This window comes from Chaetura pelagica, unplaced genomic scaffold (genome assembly GCF_000747805.2).
Source record: "Chaetura pelagica isolate M959 unplaced genomic scaffold, ChaPel_1.0 scaffold314, whole genome shotgun sequence".
Classification (NCBI taxonomy): domain Eukaryota; kingdom Metazoa; phylum Chordata; class Aves; order Apodiformes; family Apodidae; genus Chaetura; species Chaetura pelagica.
The window spans coordinates 2556019-2570318 of NW_009953218.1; positions in this window are offsets into that span (position 1 = coordinate 2556019).

Sequence of the window (14300 nt, forward strand, 5' to 3'; positions counted from 1 at the left end):
GCGTGCCAAGGGGCGGGGGGCTGGAGTTGACAAACACCCCCCAGCCCCATGGGACCTTCGGTAGGACCCTTGGCCACAGCTGCTCCAGCCCCGCATGGGAACAGGCCCCCCGCTCCTCCTGCCCCCCTGGCAATCCATCCCTGAGGATACAGAGGGCTTGGAGTTACACACAGCTTAAGCCCTCCCTTTCTTCCCACAGCCCCTCTTGCACTGGAGCCACAGACCAGGCACACATGTGTAAAGACATCTGCATATGCCATTCAGTGCACATTTTAACCAAAAAAACACATGGTGCCCTGGGGTGGCTCAATTAGGAGGCAAGGCCAGCAACAGAGGCACATATTGCTGCACTTGTTTCCAAAAAATCCTTTTTTTCCGAGTGGTTCATGTCCAACCACCCCCCATGGCCAGTGGCTGCCCACTGAGCTGGGTGGCCACTGCCACCATCTCCACAGAGGCTTTGAACTTGAGTCCCTGCAAGGGAACACCCTCTCTTTCTATGTGTGACTCCCACAGCCATTTCTTCAGGCAGAAACCTTCAGCTGTGTGCATCGGCAGGGGCTATGCCTTCCACCCCAGCTATTTGACTTCTGCCTTCCCACTCACAGCCCCACATCCTGCTCATGGTCCAGGGATGATCTGTTCCCTCCTGGACTGCAGTCAGCAGTACCAGGCTGCCCCAGGCAGGAGCGGGTCCAGATCAAGTCCCCGGTGGTTCTACTTGTGCCCATAGCCTCATGGCCTCCATACAATAAACCTCATGGGTGCTCCTCTCCAAAGCACAGGTGCATCAGCAACCTACTGCTTCGTTGACAATTAGATTGCTGAAGTTGAAGAAACAGTATCAGGGTGACATCTCGGCTAACCAGCTTTTCAGACTCTGGAAAGAGGCCGGCTGCGTGCGGATAGATCTCCCACTTCTCTCCCATAGAGGGAGCACAGCTTGTTCAGAAAGCAAGAAAATGCACTTCTGCAGCCACTGCAAAATTAGAGGTTACCTATTAGAAAAATTAGAGGTTGCCTATTAGAAAATAGGCAGCTGATGGCCTATGCCTCCAACTCAAGGCAAAGATGACTTTTAGAAGTGTTGCTGCTGCCTCTCCAGCCTCCAGCTAGGATGCAGCACAAATGGGGTGTTGCCAGCAGGCAGGAGGGTTTGGCACAGCACCTTTAGGACAATTCTAGTTCTGTCAAAGGAATAAGCAGCTTTGAGCCTCTGCCAAGAGTGTCTGGGATCGTTCTGTACCTTTGCAAGCTATGGCATTTCCTGCAAGCACAGCTTCATGGGTGGAGCCAAGGAAATTACACCAAGGAGAAGGAAAGGCAGAATGAATGTGGGTAAGACCATGGATCTGTAGTCCCATAACAGTGAACCACATTGTACCTGGTTATTCTGCTGATGGGCACTGAAGCTACTCTGCTCTGTCTGTCCTGATTCACAGGCAAACAATACCATGTTGCTTCTTTCTTCTCCATCAGTTGTCGTGCAGCAGCCATGCAGCCCCATGGCCTCTGGTTCCTATAGCAGATCCAGGTCCAGTCCCAGGAGGAGCAGAGCTGGCTTTAGCCTGCAGGCACTTTAGCCCCAAGTCACCTCAGGTTCTTCACAGCTCTTTCCCATTTGGAGACTCAGAGTCACATCCAACCTAGAAAGCGGTCAGACTGTGTTTCTGGTCAGCAATGAGGAGCCCTGTGGGTTTTTTTACATTCAGCTACCATTTCCCAGCTATGACTGCATCTGTGCAATGGTCGTGAAAGATTCATGTTTCCTGGAGTGAGTGGATAGAATGAGGGGAAGCTGGGAGGACCTCAAAGACCTGAACTAGATACCCCTACTCTCTTAACATTTCCAGCCTGTGACCACATACTCTTGAACTGCGACCTCAGCGGCTCTCCCAGCAGAAACAGAGGACCACAGGCTGGCTGCATGGCAGCCCTGCCAGGCAAGACACTGGGGCAGGGCCATGAGGGCTGCAGTGTGGCTGTGCCATGCATCCCCTGGAGGTGCTAACCTTGTCTCAGCCAGGCTGGGGGCTTGTGGAGTTGCCAGCTGTCCCAGACAAAACTTCATCTGGGACCTTGTCCTTCACTGCAACAGTGGGCAGAGACCCCATGGGCCCTTCTGCACACACAGGCACTGACTCTGCTGGTCTGGCATGTAACTATGGGGGCTGTTAACACCCTGCCTGCTCTCTTAGCTCTTTAGGATTTCACAGGAAGGACGTGACTTCAGTGCCCAGAAGGCCATAAGCCAAAGCTTTCTCATCTGCTCTGACTCCTGGCAGGATACGAGCCAATGCAGGCATAAACTAGCTCCTCTTATCATCCCATCACTGCAGAAAGGGCAGCTGAAGTCGCAGCACATGGCAGTCTGCTCATCTGGAGAGAAATGCGTCCGTGCTTTCCAAATGCCTTGCAGCTGAAAGCAGGTCCCAGGCAGCGGGGTGCGATGAAGGAGGAGTGCCTGGGAGCCTGGCCCCCAGGCCTCTGCAGCCTCCCTGGCTCCTGGCACAGCCCAAAAGGGCAGTGCTGCACACAGGACTACCATGCAAAGCAGAAGAACCTTAAATTCCTGGTTCAAAAGGGTGAGTGAGTGTTTCTCTGTGCGGTCTCTACCTCCCTGAAGATGTTTACTTTGCTCCTTGTGCTTCCCTTCTGTTTCCTTCCTCTCCATTTCACACCACTAATACATTACACATAGACTAGCAAGGAAACCGGAGAAAGCAAAATGCAGTCTTGGCAGCAATACCTTTCAAACTGTGCTAGGAGGTGCAGGGTAAGGTAAGACAGGTGGCTGAGGGAGGGGAGCAGTGTGCTCTATCTGGTTGGTGGGTCCCCACAGGGAAGCTCAAGTGCAATGGGCTCTTCCTTCCTTTCATCCCCACAGCACAGCACTCGGTTCCGTAAGAACACTTGCAGATGCAGTGGATCAAAGCCATGCAGTCAACCCCTTGCAATAAACTGCCACCAAAATGACTGGTATGCATCCTCACTACTACACAGTGTGCCTCAGGAGTAAGACAAGGAAGCACAGTGTGGGGCACACTGGGTGTCGGGAGAAAGTCCCCTTCTCAGGCTAGGTTGTCCCAGCTCATGCACTTTTGTAGAGAAATTTTGCTTCATCATGTTTAAAGCTGGCTGCACAGTGTAAATCCTCTTCCTCATGGTTCACTAGCACCACTGATTCCCTTGGAGAGAGCCTGGAGGCCTTTTTCCCATGTCAAACATGTTAAGTCCCATGAAGGCAGCAGAGATGGCTGAACAAGAATGCATCTGGCTGTCAGAGAGGCTGGCAGTTGCTGCACTGGCAATTTTTCCTTTCACTGGTCGTTTTTAGGCAAGCCAGAATGTTCTCATCTCTCAAATCTCTATCTAAAAGCACAAGCCCCGGCTCACTTAATATTCTGAGTGTTGAGGGAATTTCAGGTCCCTGCAGTGGGAAATATGTCTACAGAAACTCTCTGTAGTATTTGAGGCTCTCTGTAGTACTTGAACGAATTCAAATTTTCTGTCTCTTTTTACAATAGCAACATGAGAAAGTGCAAAGCCTCATGTATCTAATGATTGCACAAATGGGATTTTGGAGGGGGGGTTTAATTCATTTTGATCTTTCTCCCTTATTTTTTATTCCACTCTACTTGCCTCAGTTCAGCTCTACTTAAACAAAGAGCAGAAACAACCATGTGCCCTTGGTGTGAGGAACTGCACTTGGAAGAGACAGTCCCTGGGAGACCACAGGTGCTGGTGGCCTCATCTTAGAGGACGGTGACTGACATCCAGTGTCTGGAAAAGTCAAGTCTATTCATATGAAAAGCAAAACTCATGTGAAATGTGGGGTTTCATGGATCATCTAGTAAAGGTGAATTTTTTTTATATCATATTGCACACTAGGAAATAAAAAGCAAACTGCACTGACAGGATGCATTGATGGTGCCCTTTCTATGGGAGATTTTTATGTGTTTTCCACAGTCTTTAATTCTCTTACTTCAGAATCCCTCTCACAGTGGATTTATGACATGTTTCCTGCCTCCCTCCTCCTCATCTGTTTCCCCATCTCTCTTACTTGAACTACTTTAAAGTGACACGTTGACGCATATCCATGTGATGAAAGAGAACACAGCTCAGGACCTGACAGAGCGCATTTCCCTGCGGCTCAGTGACCCTGAACCAGCCAACACGCTGCCAACAGCTGAGCACAAACACAGCAGACAGGCAGAGGGGATGCCTGCCTGGCAGGGACAGGCCACAAACCAGGGGGTAGAAAGGCTTGGCACATGTGGAGCAATCAAGATACTCCTCTTTTTCAACCTCTTAAATGCCTCCTTGGGTCTGCCAGGTGAGAAATAAAAACCTTACTGCTATGAAGTCATAGCCCATCAGTGGCAGCAGTTTGATGATCCCCTCTGGAATAGCTACCCTGCAGTACCTTCTGCTACCTGCCATAGATGCGCTCACCTTAAAAACCCCAGCATGGCCCCTTGCAACTTCTCCCCCTTCCTCTAAGCCCAGGCTGTGCCTACTTGCTCAACCCTGAGTCAGGGGTAAGCAGGGCCAGCACCCAGAGCCAGGAGCAGAGGGTCTCCACTGCACGGTCATGTATGTCTGGGGACTAAAGCAAGGACAACAAGTTAAAGATCCTAAAGTCTGGAGTTTCTCTGTCCTGTAATCATCACATACAGGATGCCAATGCTACGTGATGTTACAGCTGTTGAAGCCCTTTTCCCTATCGCTAGAGTTAAAAAAGAGTATTTTTACCATAATGCTTTCCAAATATTTATGTGGAAATATATAGATCTGCTTTTTGATCTACTTGTAAAAGCCCCTGCAAGAAGGTGCCTGAAGACACTGATTTTTTTTCCAGTGTTAGCATGACTCTCAGAGCTCACTATCTATTGAGATTAGTAAGGGGACAGTTTTTAAAGAGGGTACTGAAATTCTCCAACAAATGTGCTCTGCAACATTTTCATACAAATGGCATAGGGCTGTGGAGGCACAGAGGAACCATTTCTGAAATACGCTGTCAGGTGGTGAGAAACTCTGGAGGAAAGAAAGTGCACAGCAGCTCCCAGCTGCTCTGAGCTACAGTCATCAAACCTACAGGCTGCCTTGCTGACACTATATAATTGTCCACAAGTAGGGTAGTCTGAATGGCACCCTTTGAATCACAGACTTTCATGTCTCTGGCAAATGGAAAAGCAGACATCAATAGATGATGAATATAGTGAGAATTGTATTCTAATTGGAAATAAGACATATATTACCTTGTACTGGATCAAATAACATGAAGGATTAAAATGGCTGTGCTGAATAATTGAGATCCCAGTTGTATAATTTTTCCTATCATTTTAAAGGCATGCCATGGAACCAGCAATATTCCACTAATAAAAAAATGTTGCTCATAAAAGGGAAAAATATCAAAGAGCCATCAGTGAAGAGGAACATTAGGGAGAAAAGCAGAATTTTCCCACTCTTCACCTTTTTGTATCTGCAAGTACTACTTTATAGGCTTGGATTCTTTTATAAAATGACAAACACAGTACATGGTGACACTGAAGATTTTCTCTTTACACTTCCAACCCTGTGATGTTGCGTGCACTTGGGTACAGAATTAGCAAGGATTGTCGAAACCTGACTTGATAACCAGAGAAACAGCTACATGCAGTTTTAAATCTGGGGGTTCAAACCAGAAATTCCTCTGGGATTTAGGCCAACTCCATGTGAAGGCATTGCTTTCTAAATCTAGATCTCTACATCTAAACAGATTCCTTCCTGCTGGGGCTATTTGTCCCCAGTACTGCACAAAGCAAGGGGCTGTAACCATAGGCACATTCAAAGTCTCTGTGTCATATTGCCAGTAGCTTGAAACTCAGACTACAGCCTCTTTTAAAAGATAGTATTTTTCCAGAAATGTTTATTTTAAGTTTAGAGATGTTATTTTTATTTCTTCCCAGTGGTGTAAAAATCCAGTTGGAAGAGTTTTCTTTCCTCTGCATTGAGGTTGAAAATTCCTGGAAAGCCATAACAATATTCAGCATTCATGATTACACAGACAGACATATTTCATGAAAATTGCATAGGCTTTTAATGCAGGATTATGAATGAGCTCTAATGTTAAAATTATATTAGATTGAATTTCAGAACGTATTTAACATATTTCCATACAGCAACCTTGGGATGTCTTTTCAATAACAGTGATTATTACAGGCAGGCTGTTTTTTATGAAAACATTTGTTCAGGGTGGACAAGGCTTCCTGAAAAATGTTGTACATCTTTATGGCTGACGTTTTAGTTGTTTTGAATTAACTTTTTTCACAGCCAGAATGAAATGTTTCACCATATAATTCTTCATGCATGTCTTCAAACAAACCTGGAGACTTTGCCTTTAATTTTCTAAACTGTAGCACAACCTTGGGCATGAAAATATTTTGTGAACTGGAGGTAAGCATTTTGGCCCAAGTTATCCTGTTACTCTCAAAATATAAATATTCTTAGCTAAAGTCTGTCTTTGAAAAGCAATGGTTGTCTCAGCTGATTCGAAGGCATCTCTGAGTATCATCTTGTAAACAATCCCAGGCTTACTCTTTTGCAGGCCTCCTACAGCTGACTGCCTGGCCCCACAGATCTTGATGAAGGCAAGCTGTTTGATTGAGTGGAATAGAGTTCAGACTTTTCTTTGCATAATGGCAAACACAGTGAGATTGCCCATTGCCCAGGACAGCGGATGCATTGAGAAAGCAGAAGTTGGCAACTCACCTTTGGGATCTGCTTTTTCAAACAGTTTCCCTGTCTGTCCTCCTGCCTGCCTGCTGATTTGGCATGGCTTGAGGATGGTCCCCTGGACCACTGGCTCAGTTCTGCTGTTCTGCCCCTCTTCCTCAAAGAAAGCAGCCAAGTTCATGCTCCTTTCTGGTACATCACCTGTTTACAATCTAGTTAATTCGGAAATGTATCTGCAAGGTAGGGCTCAAGGTAGCAGAGTACATGTTTGGCAGTTTATGTGGTACTCTGCTGGGGTTGCTGGACTTGCTTCTCCATATTCACTCACTGCCATTAAGAGCACCTGAACTTCTGTACTGTGCTGCATTGATGCTGCTTTCTGTTGGCTTCTTACTCACACTGGTGTCAATCGGAAGTAACGCTACAGAAAACTTGATGCTTTACCAGTGCAAGGCACTGAAAGGCTTTTTCTCAGTCATTAGTAACTTTGATAGCTCTCATTAGTCTATTTCAGTCACCAGAGAAAAGAGATGTGTGTTTCCTACACTGGTGGCAAAAAACGCTCCCCTCACTTTTATACTGTTGGAAGAAATTTGTATTTTCACGGCTGAAACAGGGATCCATTCACAGTGCACTTCTGAAACCCACCCTATTTTATTCACCTCTCTTACATGGTCAAAACTTTGTAACTGGATGCCACAGACTCCATACTCCTAACACCTAATAGAGATTCTTTGAAGGGATGTTTTGAAGACATTTGAAATAGGAAGCTCTGTGCCCTATCCTCACTGCTGTTGTGAAACTCTAGGTGAGTCCACATAGACATGGATTTTTACTGCAGTTTAACATTTCTGAACACCATTTGTACGGTTAAGAATGGGCTGAATCATCTAAAATTGACTTTTATTTTTGACCTCTACCTTGACCCACTGAAAGAATCTACTAATTAAACATCAACAGGAAACAAATGTCTTCACAGAGGGAAAGTAGTTATCTATGGCAATTTTGGTTTGTGGTGAAAAAGCTAGGATTAAAAAAAAAAAAATCCACATGCAGAAAGTCACATACATTTTTAAACAGTGTTATAAACTCATGCCTGGCCACCCAGCTAGGAGTGGAAATGGCTGGAGACACATGGTTTTTTCAGAGTGGATTCAATAAGGTCTAGGAGACCAGGCCTTTGCAGCCAAGCTGGCTTCAAGTATTACAAGTCCTGTACTCTTAGAAACAGTGAGCTTGGTCCGTTAGCAAGGAGAGCAAAGTTCTGCATCCTGCTTGATCAGCCTTAGCTCTGCAATGCCATTGAGAAGGGGATCAAAACTGTATCTAAAAGTGCCTCCATTTGTACTAACAGTACATCTTCCACACTGATTTTTTGTTTGTTTTTTTCTTGCCACTGTATATCAACGTTTCAAAGATCCATTTATTCCTTTTTTTCCACTAATGACCTAAAAGGAAATCTGCCTTGGAGAAATCTACATAGCCTGAATAGTTAACTCAGCTGAAAGATGAAGTAAAATGTCCAAAGAGAAGAGGAAAACCTGCCATCCCACTTGGCTTCTAGGTGTAGGAAAGGTGCTGCTCCTATGCTTTCAGATGCAACCCACTACTAGGCACTGTCTCAGCCTTTCAAGAAATCCCTTCCCACTGTAAACACTGATAGCAGCCAATGCAAAATATTTATTCCTCTCAGCTGTGGATCAGCCACATGTTTTGAGGTATTTGAGTTCATAAGTGAGAATGCCAAATATTATTCCTGTGGCATGTACATCAGTCAGCACTTGGACGCTGTCCTTGTGTGTCATGGTGTCAGCAGGGATGAGTGAAGCTGCTCTTTGGCCAAACTGGTTTGGTTCAAACCACTACATTTGGGTGTTGCTAATAGCACCTCCCACCATGGCTGTCCTTGTTTTCCAAAGTAAACTGACTCTGGCGTCTTGTGACCTGAACAGCCCCAAGTGTCTGACCTTGAGAAACAAAAAATATTTTATTTGAAAAGACAAATCTGCAGTCTAAATTATTTGGGGCACTGCTTTCCTTCCTCAGCAGGATGCTGGAATGCCCAGGCTTTGGTTGGAGCTGCTTACACGCCACAGACATACACAGGAATGTATTTGCCCTCTAATGATATATTAGGCAATGGCTTTGAGTTGGCAGGCTACTAAAAGCCCTAGCCAAACAAAGATAAAATTGTAATTTATCAACAGAGAATATTGAATTAATGGTCACTGGTGACTGCTGGGACTTGTTGTAGCCCACGAAGCTGAAGCTGACAACTGGGAAACAAAAAAATTCTAGAGATTGCTTAGAATTTTCTTGGCTCCAGAAAGAAAACTTGTTTGGATTTTTTTTTTTCCTAGAAATTGTACAAACTAGGAACAACATAAAATGATCCCCTTTCTTAAAATCCAGTACCACAGGGCTGAAGCAGCAAAGATACTATGGAAACACTGTGAGCACAAGTAGCACGTAAAGAAAGATGTGAAAATGGAGCAGTGATGATGTATGCAGAGGAGGAGGGATGGTCCCACTGAGGGCTCAGCAGGGCTGTGCTTTAGCCGGCACTGACCTTTCTTTTCAGAATTTGACCACGGGTTTTAGGCTTGAATTCTCTGTAGTAGTTATTTGGAAGAGCAGCATTTTCCAAAGGCATCCTATTCCTACCAAAAAAAATTAACAAGCTTTGAAAAAGGTTTATCTCAAATATGTTGAGGAATCTTTCTCAGTAGATCTTAGTCCCTTTCATTCCCTCAGGTTTGTAGAAGCGTTTTTTCACTCAGTGGTGTTAGACAGACACTGGAATTAAGTAAAGAATCAGGACCTATCTTCACAAGGTTTCACAAGCCTGTGTTAATTTAGTTGTCCAGAGTTACAGGTGATCTCACAAAGCCATGGTGGAAATCCATGTAATTTTAAGGTGAACAGGAGGGCAAGGGGCAAAACACAAATTCCTCCTTCCCCTTCCCCACCCTCCACCTACCCTTCCATCTCTTGACTGCTCTCTGGATAGAAACACCAAGGACTTCAATCTCCCCACCACTTGCAGCATCACGCAGCCTCTCGGGAATATTGCCACAGAGATTTCTGTGAGCCAGCACCAGGACCAACTAACTTCACAAAAAAACAGTGATCAACTAAGAAATCACCAGGAACACTGGCTGTTTCAGGCCCAGGCCAAATGTGAAGTGGTGCTCTGGAGGTGAAAGGATCTCTACGCCATTTCAGGCCTTCTAAGTTCCCCAGTCCCAGAGGTGTACTTCCATGGGAAGAAAAACCTGTTTCAGATCATGCCAGATATTTTCTACACTACCCAGCAGTTATACCTGAGGATGTTCTCCAGATGTTTGTATTTGTATGAACACAATAATAAAGTTGTAAACTGTAGGAGACAATACCCAGATTTCAAGAAGAAGGGCTTTAGGGCAACCTGGAAAAACATGAAAATTAACTAGCCCACACACAAAATCACCTTGTCTGCTTTAATAGAAATATAAAGACATATTTTATTTGCTTTTCCAGAGAACTGCTACCTCTCCCAGCAAGTAGTCAGTAGGCAACTGCTTGTATTTTGGGGAACAGATATTCCTTCCACTGGGGCAGCTGAGAAGTGAGAAGTACAGGGTCTGAGACAAGGTGAAGCTGTAGCTCAGACAGTTTTTAGGCTGTAGTGAAAAGAAAAAAACAACACAAAGTACCATTGTCTCAAGTGCCACCTGCTGAAAAACTAAAGAGAAGAAAATACTCGCAGAAACTGGAAATGGAGAGGGTGGAAACAGACCTGTTGCATTAAGGCATTAAAATTTCCTGGCTAAAAGAAGTTAGATTACAGGTATCCTCTGTACTGAAACTATAAAGAGAGAATAAGAATGCCCTGGCTAAGACACCTGTAGAGTGAAATGTCTTTGGTGTTTGCAAGCTGTCTAACGAGCTGAGTAAAACAGGAGTTTGAAACTAGAAGCCTTTTCTCTTTTCTGGAACCCCTTCTCTTTTTCTGCTGGCCTATATGTTGGCTAAGCAAAAGGTCTGAGAAGGCTGGCTACAAGTTTTAGGAGGTCTCTGGGAAAGGTTTCTGAGTGAGCTATTCCTGCTTAATTTGGGTCCTGATACTAAAAACACGTGGACGTAACTGAGAACTTTTTGCTTAGAGCATTTATATTACAACAGTGGCCTGCATAAGGATTTCAGAATGTCACGTGCCTACATTGCTTGGAGTTTGGCTATTTCAGTGATTACGCTGCCTGGGGTGCATTTGGAAGTGGTATCTCAATTAAAAAAAAAAAAAAAAGTGACTGTAAAAATAATGCAGTTGCTGACTGCTGTCATGGCTTTGATCTGAAAAGCAGTCAGGCCCTGTGGTGTATCACTTCTCTTTATAACATAGTGAGAGCAAGCCAGACTGGAATGCTGCTCTTCAAATACACAGGATTAAAACATTTTTGCAGGTTTATTGTGGGACCCGTAGGTGGCCTCGTTCCAATAGCAAAAAACTATTAGTTCAGTTTGCCAATAAGCAACATTTTGTTTAACTCTACTGAATTTGGAAGCTGAGGCAATTGCTTCGAGTACCACCAAATACTCTGCTATTTGTTCTGTAAACAAGAGCACACTGATCTTAATTCTGAAAGTGTGAACATCTGTTTTGGTTTCATCCTTAAATTCCTTCAAGGATGGCAAGAGAGGGCATGATTTTGAAACCAATTTAGGACCAGTAAAGCAGCCTGTATCATTTATTTCACATCCCCTCCCAAACCACGGGTGAAGGAGCAGAGAACTGCTGGCTATGCCCTGGCATTAACCACAGACATTTTGTAAATACTGAACAGTATTTACATATTCTGTTAGAGAAGGCCTAACCTCATGGCTTACCAAGTTCAGTAGGGTAAATGGAATGCAAAACAATGCCAAGTGAACTGAGACATTTTGCTGTAATCAATAGAGTACCCCGTCCATGTGTGGAATACATGTTGGTAAGGCTCCAGTTTTAACCAGTTCATGTACATGTATTTTTTCTAGTGTGACAGCTGACACAGCTTGTGAAAAAGGGTTATAGTTAAGTTGCCTTTAATATATGGAAGGTATGTAGCTACAATGGTAAAAGAACCTCTGTTTCATTAACTGGCCTCATCTTGCCACCACTGCTTCTCCCACCCTGCAACCAGAGCACCCCAGGGAACAGCAGGAGCAGCAGGGAGAGCATCTTGTACTAGAAATCTCCCTGTATTGCAGTGGTGGGGTGTACATGTGTCTTAGGCACAATTTCATGCTCTGCACAGCAGAACACAGGCTGCCTTGAGCTGGACTGGAAGGCAGGGCCATCCCCTCATGTCTGCTGTCAGGTCAGCAGCACCACCAGGACCACACACATCCAAAGATCTGCCTTGGCACAGCACCTCTGGGTGCTGATGGACTGGCCAGGTTATGCTGTGAGTGCAGGGCAAAGCCACCACGAGGTGTCCAGGTGCACCTCATTTTAGTGGGCACCAGTTAGTCCCTCATTTAATATCAATCTATTACAGTTCAGAGTGGGAACAACAGTGGATAGATGGGAGGCAGAGGGATAAATTTTCGGACTCAGAGGGGTTATACTAAGCTTCTAAAACAAGTCTTCAGTGTGTCATTTTCCCTAGGGTACTGGAATGTTTGAGAACAATTAGCAAGTGAATTAATTTTGATGTAACTCTCTGGCTCCCATGAACACAAACGTGGAAGTTGGTTTGAAAACAGCCTGCAACTTTTTCCCCTCCCTTGCACCTGTCTTCTATAATCCACTGCAGAGCTGATCTGCCAAGTGGCGTTAACCTGCTGCCCACAGAGCATTCCCAACCTCCACCCCTGGAGATGAAACCTTGACAGAAACAAACTTTCCAGACAAACTCCTCCATTTCAGACTGAGCCTGGGCACCGCAGAGCTCCTCTGGCATGCCTCTTGACACACCACATCCCTCACAGCATCTTTTGGAATTGGTCAAAACATCTGCTGAGTGAAAGCTGAATCCTTCTCTAAACATTACGCATCTCTATTGGGCCTGGATGCTTGCCATACTCTCTGGAAAGCAGGTACCTGACACTGACACCTGGGCAGAACTAGTGCTGCACTCCTGCCAGAAACCTACTGGAGATAAAAGTGCTGGATATATAATAGTCACAGTAAGTTAAGGGAAAGCAAAGTAAAAGTAGTTCCCTAAGATATGCTGCAGCTAAGGGTGCAAAAGCTGGACACAAAACCAGAGAAATAAGGAAGGAGAACAGAATTATTTATAAAGTAATTTATTTTCTATTTGTGTACAACAAATATATTAAAACAAATTTAACTTGTAAAATGTATATTTGATTTCTTAAAAGTATTGAACCCTCTTAAGGAAAGGTTTTATTTATTAAAAAGGTACCGAAGGCTAAAATTATACTTGGATAACATATATGCGTGTACGTGTATATATATATATATATATAAAACATGTGCAATTTTATATATATATAGAGTATATATAAATAACATGTGTGACTTAAATGATATTTTAAGGTATCCTCTTTAAACATCTGAGTAGCAATAGAGATATTATAAAATATAGTTTCTTATTTCTACACAGTTTGCATTCAGTTTTTATAAGCATCTAGACAGTGCAAAATTTAATCATACAGAAATATTCTCCTATTATTCTATAAGTTGTGCTCAGCTCCCAAGTTTCCTGTCACCATCATAACCAGAATCAAATTTGGAGGGTTCAATACCAGCCCTTGCTAGCATCTTCTAAGAGCAACAAAAGGCAGTCTGTCTTACCTTGCACTGTGCTGTGGCATAGTTTGCACACAAGAGAGAACAATGCATTTCCTCTGCTAAATGGTCTACCTCCCAGAGATCACATACACCTCACCATATTGACTCATTTCATTGCACTCCATATCCTGTAAAACTAAATCTCCTGTAGGACAGCATATATCTCTGCGTCCTGAAGCTTAAGTAATATATTTCTTTAACATAAGGCAGGAATATACTGAAATTTGATAACACTTCCAACAGCAATCTGGAATTAAACCACATTTATGTGCCACATTTTTATAGATGCTGCCTTTTTATGTTTATGTCAGAAAATGTGGCAGAGAAAACCTACTTTTCTTCAAATAAAAGCTAGGGATAAAAGCAGTTCTAGAAAAAATTGCTAAAAACCCAATGGGACCAGCAGAAACTCAACTGCCCTGAAACACCAAAGGTCAGCCTGCACAATCTTTCCTGCAGCTAATGAGCAATTCCTTGCATGACATCTGGGGGAATACTCATGTGAGCAGGTGCTTGCCACTTGCAGCAGAGCCCAAGTGTTTTTGCTGTAAATATTTATCATCCTTATTTGCATCCACTCAACATTAAGGTATAGTGAGCTTTTTCCGTGTCTTTCTTATGTTGCAAAAAAAAAAAAAAAAAAAGGCAATTCTGACCATTCTGAATGCTTTTACAGTAGCTATATTTTAGGTGAAAGATGTTTCTACTTTAGATAATACGTTTATTATCACTGACGTAAAACTCTCAATCCTGCTTCCGTAAAAATCAGCAGCTGCTTTGCTCTTACTAGAAATAAAACTGGATCCAA